This window comes from Candoia aspera, chromosome 6 (assembly GCF_035149785.1).
Source record: "Candoia aspera isolate rCanAsp1 chromosome 6, rCanAsp1.hap2, whole genome shotgun sequence".
NCBI lineage: Eukaryota > Metazoa > Chordata > Lepidosauria > Squamata > Boidae > Candoia > Candoia aspera.
Window position 1 is genome coordinate 60813476 of NC_086158.1, and position 16620 is coordinate 60830095.

Below are 16620 nucleotides of genomic sequence, written 5' to 3' on the forward strand. Positions count from 1 at the left end.
CAGGAGCTTAAAATGAAACCTTTCATCTCTACATCTCTGATTTTTTAAGTTTATAATTCAGGAAACCATTTTGGTGATCTAGACTTTGTAAATGGGAATTAAGGTGTCAGCTTCCTGAACACTATCAGGACTGACACTTCATTATTGTTGCTCAGCATCATTTACATGTGCTTATTAATTTGGGCTACACTGTTTATGAGATACACCATTTATCTGAATGGTAGGGAAACTCTGCATATACATTCCATATTCTCACTGAATAAAAGCGTTTAGTATAGATCACAGCACATACAGTCTTTGGCTTAAGGCACAAAGCTGTTGAATAACAGAAGATGCCTGGAAGAGGTGGGAAGCGGGCCAAATTGGTAAGATATACTGAATATACTTTTGGAAGGATTTATAATTAACTTCCTGGGTTTTATGCCTTGCAGGTTCATATATCTTTACATTGTGTAGGCAGAATTGGCCAGTTTTCAGTTCAAGGAAGCCAATACAAATGAGCCAAACAAGAACAAGCTTTGTTTTGTCTCTCTAATACTAGTAACACATCATATTTGGAAAAAAAAAAACATAATGCCAGACTGAAAAAGGGAAGATGAAAGGAAGGGTTCATGAAAAGAAGAAGAATATTGTGTGGGCAAGTATTAACTTTGTGTCTGGAAGGCTCACTCCCTCTTCCCCTACACACACAGACACACACAAGGATAAATGAGTGTGGCTAATGAGATGCATTTTGACTTCTTGATGAATGGTTTAGATTCCTCCTTAAGAAGGATGCATGTGGTTTTGGAAAATAGGAGCAACAGCATTTAAGAAAACCAATTACAATTAATTTGAGTGTAACAAGATAATGAAAAGATGTATGGGAAGTAAAGCTGGTAGCTGAACATAATTCAGAGAAGATAATCATATGCCGACTTTGCTAGAATTCTTTCCCTTCATAAATGCAATGATTCCTCTAATGAAGAACTGTGGTTCTATACTAATTTTTTTTTAATCTAAAAAGAAATGACCTTTTATCTAGCATACAGCCCTCATAGTCTTGAGAGATTTCCTATTCAAGTAGTAAACAGGCCTGACCTTGCTCATGTTCCAAGTCCGAACAAGGTTAGTAAGATGTTACAAGTTGCTGTGAATGAGAAAACAACTAAAAGTGATATTTACTTATTTACTTATTTATTTTATAAATTTATTCACCGCCCATCTCTCCCCTATGCAGGGACTCTGGGCAGCTTACAATAAAACAAGATTAAAATATAAAACCATTACGATTACAAAATACAATAAAAATATAAATATAATAAAATCTACATGGCGAAGAGATCTTAATCAGTCCTTAAGTATGGTAGGTCCCTCTGAATCACTTCATGGCGCTAGCCATCCCCAGGTGTAATTATTTGTCCTCCCATTCCAAGCCTGCCTACAAAACCAGGTCTTTAATCTTTTGCGAAAGTCCAGGAGTGAGAGGGCTTGTCTCACCTCTGGGGGAAGGATGTTCCAAAGGGCGGGAGCTACAGCAGAGAAGGCACGTTTCCGAGACCCTGTTAGATAGAATTCTTTTAGAGATGGGGCCCGTAACATGCTCTCCCTGCATGACCGGATGGGGCGGGTTGATGTAATAGGGATGAGAAAGTCCCTCAGATATCCTGGTCCCATGCCATGTAGGGCTTTAAAGGTGATAACCAACAACTTGATTTGGACCGGGAAGCAAATGGACCCAGTGGAGCTCATGCAACAAAGGTGTTATGTGTGCAAATCTTGGAGCACCCAAGATTGTCTGCGTGGCTGCATTCTGGACCAGCTGTAGCTTACAGATATTCTTCAAGGGTAGCCCCATGTAGAGCGCGTTACAGTAATCTATATGGGAAATGACCAGGGCATGAGTAACTTCGGAGGGCCTCTCGGTCCAGGAAAGGGTATAACTGACGCACAACACGAAGTTGCACAAAGGCCCTCCTGGCCACGACTGCCACCTGCTCTTCAAGCAGGAGTCATGAGTCCAAGAGAACTCCCCAAGTTATGCACCGGATCTGTCTGGGGCAGTGCGACCCCATCCAGCACTAAAGATGACAAGTTCCTGGCACACGAAATGCCATTAATCCACAGCCACTTCACCTTACTAGGCTTCAGTCAAAGCCTGTTGTTCCCCATCCAGGCCCCCGCAGCCCCCAAACACTCGGAAAGGGTGGTCATGGCATCACTTACTTCACCCGGGATGGAGATATACAATTGAGTATCATCAGCATACTGATGATACCTCATCCCATGGTGACGAATGATCTCGCCCAGAGGTTTCATATCAATGTTAAAAAGAAGAGGGGAGAGTACTGATCCCTGCGGCACCTCACAAAGAATGGGCCGTGGGGCCGATCTCTCCTCCCCTATCGACACCGACTGGGACCAGCCCTGGAGGAAGGAGGTGAACCAGCGCAAGCCTACACCGCCCACCCCCAACTCCCTGAGCTGACCCAAAAGGATACCATGGTCGATGGTATCAAAAGCCTCTGAGAGGTCAAGAAGAGCCAGGATGGATGCACTCCCTCCATCCCGCTCCTGCCAGAGATCTCCCATAAGTGCAACCAATGCTGTTTCCATCCCATAACCGGGTCTGAAACCTGACTGAAAGGGGTCTAGATAATCCATTTCATCCAGGATCCTCTGGAGCTGCAAAGCCACCACTTTCTCAACCACTTTCCTCAAAAAGGGGAGGTGGGAGACTGGGTAAAAATTGTCCAGTATGCTGGGGTCCAGTGATGGTTTCTTGAGGAGGGGGTGCACCAGCGCCTCTTTGAAGGCTACCAGAAATACCCCCTCTCTCAAGGATGCATTTACCATCGCCTGGACCCAACCACATGTCCCCTCCTGAGCTGCCTTCACCAGCCAGGAGGGGCACGGATCTAATTGGCAAGTGGTGGTGTTTACAGTCCAGAGGATCCTATCCACTTCCTCAGGCCCAACAGGATCAAACTATTGCCAGATAACAGGGTAAGAACATTCCCTGGTATCTTCCCAGATACTGCCTCACGCTCAGAGTCCAACTTGGAGCGAATCTGAGCAATTTTATCCTGCAGATGCCTGGAAAACTCCCCAGCTCGGCCCTGAAGATGGATCTCTAGGTCCCCTTTCCCTAAAGGGATCGGGTAATCTGGAACAGGGCTGCCGGACGGCATTCTGGGGATGCAATAAGAGCAGAGAAATACTGGCATTTCACTGCTCTTAACGCCACAAGGTAGGCCTTAATAGCAGCTCTAGCTTGTGTTTGGTCAGATTGGGTCTTTGTCTTCCTACAGCGGCACTAGGCATCTCTTAATCCTCTTCAGAACCTTCAGCTCCTCCGTGAACCACGGGGAGTGTCAGGTTCGATGGGATAAGAGAGGCCGCACAGGTGCGATCCTGTCCAAAGCCCCACCTGCCTCCCTGTTCCAGGCGGCAGCCAGGGCCTCCACTGGACTGTGCAGCAGATCCCCAGGTATAGCCCCCAGCTTTCTCTGAAACCCTGCTGGGTCCATTAGTCGCCGAGGGCAGACCAATAAAATAGGTCCTGCCTCCCTGCGGAGGGGGGCAGCATAGGAGAATCTCAGGCTCACCAGGGTGTGATCTGACCATGACAGTGGGGATAGCTGTAACTCTCCCCTCAGATCACATTGCCATTGCTCCAACAAGAAAACTAAGTCCGGGGTGAGGCCACTGTCCCCAATTGGGTCTCAAATGATCTGAATCAGGTCCATGGCCACCATGGTGGTCATGAATTCCCGAGCTCCTTCCGAGGTCCGTTCCAGGGATGGCAGGTTGAAGTCCCCCAGAACCATAAGCTTGGGGAACTCCACCACCAACTCCGAGATGGCCTCCAGCAGCTCAGGCAGGGAGGTTGCTACGCAGCAGCGAGGCTGGTACACTAGCAACAGCCCCAACTGTTCCCGAGAACCCAACTTGAAAAACAGGGTCTCACACCCAGTCACTTGTGGAGCATGGCCCCTGAAGGCCACAAGAGATTCCCGGATGACAACAGCCTCCCACCTCCCCTGCCCTGAGATCTCAGCTGGTGCCATACTCAAAACCTGGCTGGGCACATCTCTGAAAGAGGGACACCTCCCTCCAGGCCCAGCCAGGTTTCAGTAATACATGCCAGATCTGCCCCGTCTGTGATCAAATCGCAAATGAGGGGTCCTTGTTGTTAACAGACCTGGCATTACAAAGCAGAAGCCGTAGATCAGGGCCTCCATGGGTCTGCTGACCAGGGTCTGGGTTTGAGCACGGAGGAGCCACAGGTAGTAAGCACTGGGGGCGTCTTCCCTGTAGATGGCCTGCCCTCCGGCTCCTGTCATAATGTCCCTGGCCCATCACCACCTTGATCCTCTGTCCCGCCCTACAATCCCCTGAGGCTTGTAATCCATTCGCCTCCAATCCTGGACTCCAAAGATCCCTGGTTAAAAATAGAGATTTCTCCATCCAAGCATGCAACCGCTCACCCCCTTATATGCTCACTCAATCACAAGGCGATGGAGGGCCCTTCAAACGCACCAGCCCAGGCTCTCAGCATTGTCAGGGCCTCACCATTGCCTACACGCTCATTCACTGTGCCCCCCTTGGCTTCTCTCACTAGTTGGGGGGGCACACAACCACTACTCCTCGCCCCCTGTCTCTCACTCAGGAGGCGAGTATTCCCATACAGTTCTTCCCAATCAATAACCCGTACTCCCTTTCCCGCCTCTCACATGTGGGAGGGAGTACCCCATTCAACTTGTCGACAGAACTGACAGGCTATTGATGACTAAAAGAATGGTGGGTGATCCACAATAAGTCCTGAGGTCTCAGCTCTTAAAGCAAAAATCAACACCCGCAGACCAGTTCTACTGGGGAGTCTAGTTCTTCTATAGGTCTCTGGACTCCCACTCAGTCTAATTATCTGGGGGCTGCCCCGATGTTGCTGCTCCCCCTGCCTGCTGCGACATTGATGTTCACACTGGTTGAGTTGGGCCAATGCCCTCCATGTTATCTGGAGAGCCCAGGCCAAGGCCCTGGGAGCAGTTTTTCGTGGCCAGGTGGTTCCTTCTATCGGCGACTCACCCAAGGTCCGCAGTCCTGCTGGTATTTGCGGCACTCACCGCTCTCCACAATTGCCACCCCCCCAACTCGTTCGGGGGGCTTCAGCATGCTTCCCAGCCATAGCTCTGGCTGCAGATATCCCCCGGGTCCAGTCGCCGTGGCCTAACTTAAAGAATGTGTCCAAACCCCATTACTCCCATGGAATTGAAATTTGGAAAAGTTGTGGCTGCTTCAGTGCCACTAAACTGCCACACTGCCATGCTGCTGGGGTCAGCCATGGTCACACGATCATCATTTCAATTGCTCCCTGCTAGCTTCTCACAAGTCAGTGAGAAAGCCAGCAGGAAGTGTAAACTCTTCTGAGGTGATGATAGCACCATACAGCATTGTGGCCAAATAAATAAATGAATAAAAATAAATATTGTCAGCCTAATTATGCCATGTGGAAAGAGAGGGGGGACATCATGGTCAACAGATGACACCAAATGTCGTCAACAAGCAGCAAGGAGGAAGAGAGAACAAGAATCGGATGAGGCCAGACCACACTACTCCAGGATCGAACAGTCAGGACAAATAACATGAGAGGAGGAGAGACAGGGGAGGAGAGGCATGCACGTCTCCAGAATGGCAACCAGAAGGACACAAAGGAACAGAGATAGGCATATCTCCAGATCAGAGACAAAGAACAAATAGCAAAAGATAGGAACAAATGGAGGATGAAAGGGCTGCAGGTCTCCACAATGACAACAAAAGCTAAAGAATGAGGACACAAAAAGAGATGGAGAAGGAAAGGGAAGGTCAACTCGAGAATACAGTATGTGGCAAACAGTAATTACTGCAAGAGTTCCTCAACACAACAATACAGGCCTTTGACAACAAGACCTCAATAGAGAAAAAACAAGAGAAAATGCATTACTTGCATGGTGGAATATTTCTGCTGATGTTGGTGCAATGGCCAAAGTCTGTCCTCACTGTCGTGTTCCTGTTCCCTGGAGAAACCACCAATTTCTGCTGTATGAAGGGAATGATCAGGATAGGCAATTTGCAACCTCTACCTATGAACTCTCCGCAAAGGATCGTTACCTTGTCGTGGTGCTGGAGCTTGAGCACCTCAATGATGCCATGAGCTAAACCGTGAAGGGCCACCCAAGACGGGAAGGTCATGACAGAGAGGTCAGACTAAATGCGATCCCTGGGGAAGGTAATGGCAACCCACCCCAGTATTCTTGCCGTGAAAACTAAATGGATCAGTACAACCAGAGATATGTCGGTATACCATCGGAAGATGAGACCCCCAGGTCGGAAGATGGTCAAAATGCTACTGGGGAGGAACAGAGGATGAGCTCAACTAGCCCCAGTCGTGATGACGCAGCTAGCTCAAAGCCGAAAGGACGGTTAGCGGCCGACGGTGCTGGTGGTGAACGGCGAATCCGATGTTCTAAGGATCAACACACCATTGGAACCTGGAATGTAAGATCTATGAGCCAGGGCAAATTGGATGTAGTTATTGGTGAGATGTCAAGATTAAAGATAGACATTCTGGGCGTCAGTGAACTGAAATGGACTGGAATGGGCCACTTCACATCAAATGACCACCAGATCTACTACTGTGGACAAGAGGACCACAGAAGAAATGGAGTAGCCTTCATAATTAATAGTAAAGTGGCTAAAGCAGTGCTTGGATACAACCCCAAAAACGACAGAATGATCTCAATTCGAATTCAGGGCAAGCCATCTAACATCACAGTGATCCAAATATACGCCCCAACCACAAATGCTGAAGAAGCTGAAGTAGAGCAGTTCTATGAGGATCTGCAGCACCTACTGGACAACACGCCTAAAAGAGATGTTATTTTCATCACAGGAGACTGGAATGCTAAGGTGGGCAGTCAAATGACACCTCGAATTACAGGTAAGTATGGCCTGGGAGAACAAAACGAAGCAGGACATAGGCTGATAGAATTTTGCCAAGACAATTCACTCTGCATAACAAACACTCTCTTCCAACAACCTAAGAGACGGCTTTACACATGGACTTCACCAGATGGACAACACCGAAATCAGATTGATTACATCCTTTGCAGCCAAAGGTGGCGGACATCTGTACAGTCGGTAAAAACTAGGCCTGGAGCTGACTGTAGTTCAGACCATGAACTACTTCTTGCACAATTTAGGATCAGACTAAAGAGATTAGGGAAGACCCACAGATCAGCTAGATATGAGCTCACGAATATTCCTCAGGAATATGCAGTGGAGGTGAAGAATAGATTTAAGGGACTGGACTTAGTAGATAGGGTCCCGGAAGAACTCTGGACAGAAGTTGGCAGCATTGTTCAGGAGGCGGCAACAAAATACATCCCAAAGAAAGAGAAAACCAAGAAGGCAAAATGGCTGTCTGCTGAGACACTAGAAGTAGCCCAAGAAAGAAGGAAAGCAAAAGGCAACAGCGATAGGGGGAGATATGCCCAATTAAATGCAAAATTCCAGAGGTTAGCCAGAAGAGATAAGGAATTATTTTTAAACAAGCAATGCGCGGAAGTGGAAGAAGACAATAGAATAGGAAGGACAAGAGACCTCTTCCAGAAAATTAGAAACATTGGAGGTAAATTCCAGGCAAAAATGGGTATGATCAAAAACAAAGATGGCAAGGACCTAACAGAAGAAGAAGAGATCAAGAAAAGGTGGCAAGAATATACAGAAGACCTGTATAGGAAGGATAACAATATCGGGGATAGCTTTGACAGTGTGGTCAGTGAGCTAGAGCCAGACATCCTGAAGAGTGAGGTTGAGTGGGCCTTAAGAAGCATTGCTAATAACAAGGCAGCAGGAGAAGACGGCATCCCAGCTGAACTGTTCAAAATCTTGCAAGATGATGCTGTCAAGGTAATGCATGCTATATGCCAGCAAATTTGGAAAACACAAGAATGGCCATCAGATTGGAAAAAATCAACTTATATCCCCATACCAAAAAAGGGAAACACTAAAGAATGTTCAAACTATCGAACAGTGGCACTCATTTCACATGCCAGTAAGGTAATGCTCAAGATCCTGCAAGGTAGACTTCAGCAGTTCATGGAGCGAGAATTGCCAGATGTACAGGCTGGGTTTAGAAAAGGCAGAGGAACTAGAGACCAAATTGCCAATATCCGCTGGATAATGGAAAAAGCCAGGGAGTTTCAGAAAAACATCTATTTCTGTTTTATTGACTATTCTAAAGCCTTTGACTGTGTGGACCATAACAAATTGTGGCAAGTTCTTAGTGGTATGGGGATACCAAGTCATCTTGTATGCCTCCTGAAGAATCTGTATAACGACCAAGTAGCAACAGTAAGAACAGACCACGGAACAACGGACTGGTTTAAGATTGGGAAAGGAGTACGGCAGGGCTGTATACTCTCACCCTACCTATTCAACTTGTATGCAGAACACATCATGCGACAAGCTGGCCTTGAGGAATCCAAGGCTGGAGTTAAAATCTCTGGAAGAAACATTAACAATCTCAGATATGCAGATGATACCACTTTGATGGCTGAAAGTGAAGAGGAACTGAGGAGCCTTATGATGAAGGTGAAAGAAGAAAGTGCAAAAGCTGGCTTGCAGCTAAACCTCAAAAAAACCAAGATTATGGCAACCAGCTTGATTGATAACTGGCAAATAGAGGGAGAAAATGTAGAAGCAGTGAAAGACTTTGTATTCCTAGGTGCAAAGATTACTGCAGATGCTGACTGCAGTCAGGAAATCAGAAGACGCTTAATCCTTGGGAGAAGAGCAATGACAAATCTCGATAAAATAATTAAGAGCAGAGACATCACACTGACAACAAAGGCCCGCATAGTTAAAGCAATGGTGTTCCCTGTAGTAACATATGGCTGCGAGAGCTGGACCATAAGGAAGGCTGAGCGAAGGAAGATCGATGCTTTTGAACTGTGGTGTTGGAGGAAAATTCTGAGAGTGCCTTGGACTGCAAGAAGATCAAACCAGTCCATCCTCCAGGAAATAAAGCCAGACTGCTCACTTGAAGGAATGATATTAAAGGCAAAACTGAAATACTTTGGCCACATAATGAGAAGACAGGACACCCTGGAGAAGATGCTGATGCTAGGGAGAGTGGAAGGCAAAAGGAAGAGGGGCCGACCAAGGGCAAGATGGATGGATGATATTCTAGAGGTGACGGACTCGTCCCTGGGGGAGCTGGGGATGTTGACGACCGACAGGAAGCTCTGGCGTGGGCTGGTCCATGAAGTCACGAAGAGTCGGAAGCGACTAAACGAATAAACAACAACAACCTATGAACTCCTCAATTTATGCAGCAATGATGAATCTATTGCAAACACGTTCAGGAAGAACATCAGACAATACAACGGCCTCTTCCAAATAGCATCCCTTGGTGCCTTCTTTTGGTTCTCTTGCTAAGCAGCTTTCTTCTTTAATAAGAGGATGTTTTCTTCTTTAATTTTCAAAGCAAACCAATAGCAATCTACCTGTGGTCATTCGATTTCTCTGTTTAGGTAAGGAAATATTTCTGAAACAATGACCCAACAGGTCACAGGTTGTCTAGTACATCATAAATACATATGTTAGACTTGCTTAGTTCATAAGAGATCTATAGTTTATAGAATATACACAGAATATACTTTGCTTTTTTTTCTTTTTTCCTCAATAATAAAAAAGTATGAAAAAACAAAAAAGAAAGGAATAATCAATAATAGTGTTTTTTTCCCTTTTATTTCTTGGCAGGATTAAATGAAATTTGCAGACACAGTAGCTTCTTCTGTGAATCAAATCCACCAAATTTCTGATTAATAGGTCTAGGATCTTGGAAAAGCCATTAAATCAAAAGAGTCTAGACAAAAATTGGGAAAAAGGGCTGTGAAACTAATGAATGTTTGTTCTACAAACTGTGATTTCAATTGGATTTGATTGCACAAATAAACAGATAATAAAGGAATAACAATTATGTAGGCAGTTTTAATCTAAATTGTAATTAAAATATTACAATTACAGTTGCATTAATATTATTTAATAAAATTATTTAGGAAAGGTTCCACATTTCCATAATAAGCTGATACTAGCATAGCACAGGCCTCTTATTAACTATTAATATTATACTAGAGAATATATAGTGCTCTTTTTATTTTATATATGTGTTTGTGTGTATGTGCATTTATTATATAACGTGTGAATCATTTACTGAAATACCTTAAACTCTAGGATAATAAAAATGGATTTTAAAAAATATTCACAGAATTCTTGCATATAAAATCCAGCAGAGGGCAGCAGAGGGCAAGCAATAGTAATGAATGTAGCCTGCTAAACGTTAGTAACTTGGAAACTGGAATTGTCATCTAAAAGCTCCTGCCTCTCTAGATCCATGGATCTATTCAGACATCTCAATTATTACAGTTTAATGAAATAAAGAGTTTAATGTTTATTCAAAATAATGCATTTTTAAAAGTCTGCATCTGGGCTGCAACTGTTGGGATGACCCCCTAGATGGCAACAAAAATAAACAGAAAATTCTATTGCCTTGCCACACCCAGAGGTCATCCAGACATGGTCGGCCTATCATCATCATCATCATCATCATCATCTATCCTGCTTTTTAAAAATATATATTTGATTAACTCAAGCAGCAAACATACCTAATTCTCTGGCCTCCTCTTTTCCCCACAACAACAACCCTGTGGGGTGAGTTGGGCTGAAAGAGCGACTGGCCCAAGGTCACCCAGCCGGCTTTCATGCCTAAGGCGGGACTAGAGCTCACAATCTCCTGTTTTCTATGCCATCACCTTGACCACTACACCAAAGCGAAAGCCAGTTTGGTCTAGTAGTTAAGGTGCTGGGCTAGAAACCAGGAGACTGAGAGCTCTAGTTCCGCCTTAGGCATGAAAGCTGGCTGGGTGACCTTGGGCCAGTCGCTCTCTCTCAGCCCAACTCACCTCACAGAGTTGTTGTTGTGGGGAAAAGAGGAGGAGGACAGAGCACTAGGTATGTTCGCTGCTTTGAATTATTTATAAAAATAATAAAGGCAGGATAGAAAATAAATTTTAAAAACTGGCTCTCTTAATTTTTAATTTAACTTAATTTTTATTGCCGTGAAAGTGGGAAAAAAAGCCACTCATGTTTTCCTATTTTCAGAAAGTCAAGCAAGAAAATATGGGAAAAAGAGAAACTAAGTTTTTAATTTCTCTTAAATGAAGGAAGGAAATAATTCAGAATTGACATTGTTTAGTTAAATTATTTCATGTTGAACTGAAGATTTGTAAACTCTTGTATAGCTTCTGCCACCTTTGCCAAATAACAGGGATAGGCAGAAGAAAGGGCAGAAGAGAAGAGAGGCACCCCCTTCCCCATCCACTGGGCAAGACCCTTTTCTCTCTGAGTAAGGGGAATCACTGGTCTCCAGAACTCCCAAAGTCCTGCACCATTTATTATGCTGATGGGCTGCTGGTAGTCTGTAGCAATAACATCTGGAAGGCCCCAAATTTGGTATCAAGCCCCAAGGTAATCTGGCCAGCTATCTCACTAGAAGTGTTTCTGGTTTGGTTTGGTTTTTTCTAGGCTAACTGGATGTTGTTTGTTTACAGTCTTCCCATTTCCATTTTCTTCCCAAATGACGCTTTGGATGCTTATTACAACAGATCAAAGGTAACATATTTTTTTCAAAGCAAGTTGATCTCTGCTGATACTGGGGAACATTAGATTTTTCATGAGACTTCAATAATAAAATCTTGTCAAATTCTGGGAATACCTCAGCTCCGCAAAACAGAAAATACTGGCTGTTATCTATAGGAAAGTGACGATTTGATTCTACCTTCAAAAGCAAACTTTTTCAAAGCAATCGGAGCTATGCTTAAAGAACTGATCAATAATGGAACAACTGTATTGCACAGATTAGTTTACGCAACTTTTCCAATAGAGGAAAGGAAGTAATGAAAATGCCTAGCAGCAAGGATTTGGTGTGTCCAAGTTTTCAGAGACACATAACAACAGATTTGCTTGTATATCCATGTCTGTATCTGTTTTCTTTCCTTCAGTTTAAGTAAATTGTTGCTTCAAGTGTCTGATTAGAGATGTAAATGTTTTCAATAAGCTATGACAAGGTAAAAGTCCAAGTCACCTCAGGTAAAAGAGAGCAATTACTGCTGAGAGATATATTGGTTTAATAAATCATCATTTCAACCGCCCAGTTGTTTTGATACTGCCAGAACTTACATCACTTGTTAAGCATTCTTGTTTGGCTGTAGAAAGCCATCCTGAAGGAGAATTCAAAATGGCTCCCCTAGACTTCAGTTTTTGCATATAATGTATGATTCAGCATGCTGGGGTAAACATTGTTCTGAAGTTTAGCAGAATGTAGAGAAACTTTGCAAGGTGGCAACACTTTCCACCATGTAGAACACATTTTACTTACAGTGTATTGTATTAGTACTTTTTTTTCCTCATTGCCATGTGAGCATTCTGTATTTTTCCCAAATGAGAACTAAGTGAGAGAAACCGTATTTAAAAAAGAAACTTCCAAAATTGTTTTTGAAATTTCAAAATCAGAAATACATTCCAGAATTCCAGCTGCTGACAATCTGAATTAAAATGTGAAACATCTAGATAGCAAAGAAAAATATAACCATTGCAGCCATTGAGGGACGTGGTGGCACTGCGGGTTAAACTGCTGAGCTGCTGAGCTTGCCGATCGGAAGGTTGGCGGTTTGAATTCACGTGACGGGGTGAGCTCCCGTTGCTAGTCCCAGCTCCTGCCAACCTAACAGTTCGAAAACATGCAAATGTGAGTAGATTAATAGGTACCGCTTCGGCAGGCAGGTAATGGTGTTCCGTTTAGTCATACCGGCCACATGACCACGGAAATGTCTACAGACAAACGCTGGCTCTTCGGCTTTGACACGGAGATGAGCACTGCCCCCTAGAGTCAGACACGACTGGACTTCATGTCAAGGGAAACCTTTACCTTTACCTAAATTATATATATACACACACACACACACACAGACACACATACACACATACATACACATACACACATACATACACACACACAAACACACACACACATACACTGTATATATATGAAATAATGTTATGGTGTCTCTTTTCACTCTCTGCTTGAACAGACATGAAAAGGAAGTACAGTTTCAGCTATTGGTAGTGGAACTATTAGAAAGTCTTAGATATATTAAGAAAGAAGTATTGTATTGTTTGTAAGGGTTCAGGGTATGGTTAAGGTGAATTGTGCTAAAAGGAATCTAAAACACCAGTAGTACCAGAAAAAAGGTTCAATTACTCATTTTTGATACTGGGAATGTGGCAGAAAATTGGTCACAGGATATTTTCTGGTCCTGAAACAGATGAATGTTATATTATTTACGAAGTTTGAGGCATATTGTATTCCACATGTATCTGTTCACAGGAAGCTCTTCTGTGAAAGCAAAGAATGACTGGCTAAATCCATAAATAATCTGGTATCTCAGGGTGCAAGAATTTTGTGGAACAACTACTTAGAAGACTATATATATATAAGCTTCCTTGCATAAACAGAAATTCTTTTATTCTTAATTATTCTGTTGTTGGATCAGGTCTGCACAGTGGAAGGGATGTAAACTGGAAATGGAGAATGTTGCCATCTGTCCTTTGCTATGGTCAAGTCATTTTCTGACCAGACTGCAGATTTTGAACCACTGCATGGGAGAGGAGTTACCATGCAAAATCCCAACTGACTCTGATTTTCAGAGGAGTTGAGGAGATGAAGTGTATGAAAAGACTCCATAGGCAGCACAGTGCAAAACCAGAAATGAACATGACTGGTCATTGGTCTATGCTCATATTCAGGTCTACACAGTAGCAAAAAGATAGGGCAGAGTCTGTGCTCCTCTCTCTTATTAAGTGACCCTGTCAGGTTGACCCAGAGGAGGATAAGACTCCTGCAGGCTGTAGTGAAATTTTTAAGGCATTCTTTGCAGATAAAGTCACTCAAGCTTGCTAAGGGTCAGATGCCAACTGAGCAGAGCCAAGGGAGGTAAATGGGGTGATGTGAGCTTTATTTTTTTAGTTTGTGGATCTATGGATAATGGATAGATATGATAGAAATGGATAGATTCCTCTGTAGTATGCACTCCTCCACTGTCTCTTTGAGGAAGAAGAACAATGTATTCTCTCTTGAAAAGGCTACCTCCCAATTCAGCCATACTTGACAGTTTCTACCCAAGGTTGGTTTCTGGGAGGGTGATTGGGAATTAACTTCAGAAGCTCCTAGAAGAAATGGATTGTCTGTATTTGTCTCAGTTAGGATTCAATCCAGGTATGGGATGGAAACTGCAATGTTCACTCTGGGGTCCTTTGTCAGGCTGGATGGGGAGAACAGGCCCAGCCTAGACCTACTAGATCTCTCAGCAGCATTTGGGGGTTAGGAGTGGGAGGCACTGTTTTGTGCTGGTTTCACTCCTATCTGAGTGAGTGGTTCCCATTGGTAACAAAGGAGAAGAGTGATCTAGTTCATAGTTGCTCTATTGAGGTGTATCATAGAGCTCAGTAGTCTCTATATTATTTAATTGCTGGGAGAGATTATCTGTTGGTTTGGTGTGAGAAATCATTGTATACAGTATATCCACCCCAGACTGGATTGGACATGCTGTGGAAATCCTGTAACAATGACTGGAGGCACTTAAGGTGTAGATAGAGAGTAGCAAGCTCATATTAAACCCTAGCAAGACAGAGTTGCTGTACATCCATTAATATCTTGGCCTCCCTGAAACATTGATTCCAGATGTGGTTCTGGAAATGAGTGTGCTTCCCCTAAAGAAGCAGGTTCATGAGTTAGAAATCTTCGTGAACTTCTGGCTTCTGCTTGAGTTGGGGGATCTTTGCCTCTGACAGAATTCCTCCTCCATCTCATCCCATCCCAATGGTTGGTGTGTTTGATTGAAAAACTCTGTCACTATCAAAAAGACTCTTGGTGGTTCACATACATCAATTGAAATACTGTAAAACAACTGCAATAAAAGAACATAAAAAGAATTTACTAAAAATCAAATAATCACACAATAATCAATCAATCAATCAATCTGATTGTATCAGCTCATCCACCCAAAGACACTCTGAAATAACTCATGCCTCTGATCCCTAAACTTCAGGCAATCCAGAAGGATACTATGATCAGTGGTACAGAAGGCTGATGTGGAGTCTAAGAAAAGCAAGACAGATGTACTAGCTCCCTCCAGATCATGACAAAAGTATCTACAAGATCAGCCAATGCCATCTCCATCCTATGTGCATATCTGAATTCTGGCTGAGGCTGTTTTTTTCTAGGGTGGTCTATAGTTGCACCCCATCCACAGTCTCAGTAACCTTCCTAAAAAGGATAAGTTAGATGAGGTGATAGTTGTAAAATACCAGTTTTATGTGAATAGTTTATTGGGCTCCAGTTATCAATAAAAGAAATTAGTCACAGATTTGCAAAAATGAAACATGCCATAGCCCAGATGGCTATATAATTCATAGGATCTGTCACTCTGCCCACCTCAGAATGACTCAGAAAATACCTACAAAATTGAATATATTTGTCATACGGAAAGGAAAGGAAAGGAAAAAGGGAGAAAGAATATTAGGAAAATTATACACAGAAAAAGTATATATGTAAAAAAAATTGCATTGTCTGTGTGAAGCAACAAAGTTCTCTTGGAAGAGATAAGGAGGCAATGCAGTTCTCATTCTCAAGACATGTTAGGTTGCTTGAGGCCTCTTTCAACATTTGCAGAACCATTCCAAAAGCACAGAAGCTTCCTATGACTCTAGGATGGGATTTAGGAGCAACACATGAAATTATGGCCTCACAGCATTCTAGAAACAGGTGAAAACATGACTTGACTGAAGGGCCTTTGGGGATTAATTGTATACAGCAGTGCTTCTCAACCTTGGCAAGCTTAAGATGTGTGGAGTTCAACTTCCAGAATTCCCCAGCCAGCACACATCTTAAATTTGGGAAACACTGATATACAGCAACATCATTTTCTATAATTCCATATTTTTAGTCTTTTATTTCTAGTTCCTATTTGAATCATTTTTATTCTGATTTGTACTCTTTTTATTATGTAAATTCTGTAAGCCCTCAGGAGATTTAGATAAATCTAACAAATAAAAAACAAACAGTGTAATGCGGACTTTTGCTTACCTTTAGATGTAAAGACATTGGGTTTCTTTCAAAAAACAGTTTCAGAGGAGTGCTTTGCATCACAGTAGCTTTCAACAGCTTGTTTATATTATAGAAAATTACATATAACAAACATTGCAGACTTTTGTGTGTATTTTAAATAATCTGTAGAAAACAAACTAAGTGCATATCATATAGAATGAATTCTTATTCACTGCTCTAGCTGCCAGATTTTGCCAAATTGTAGTTTCTGCAGAATCATTTCAAAGGCAACATTGAGCATGTTAAAGTAGCACTTGCTCAACAATGTCAGTATTTGGAGATGACTGACACTGGAACTAACTGAACTTTCAGGAGAAAGAGCCATACTGCATCCAGTAGTACAATGGTCCCCAACATTTTGAGATGGTGAGCCT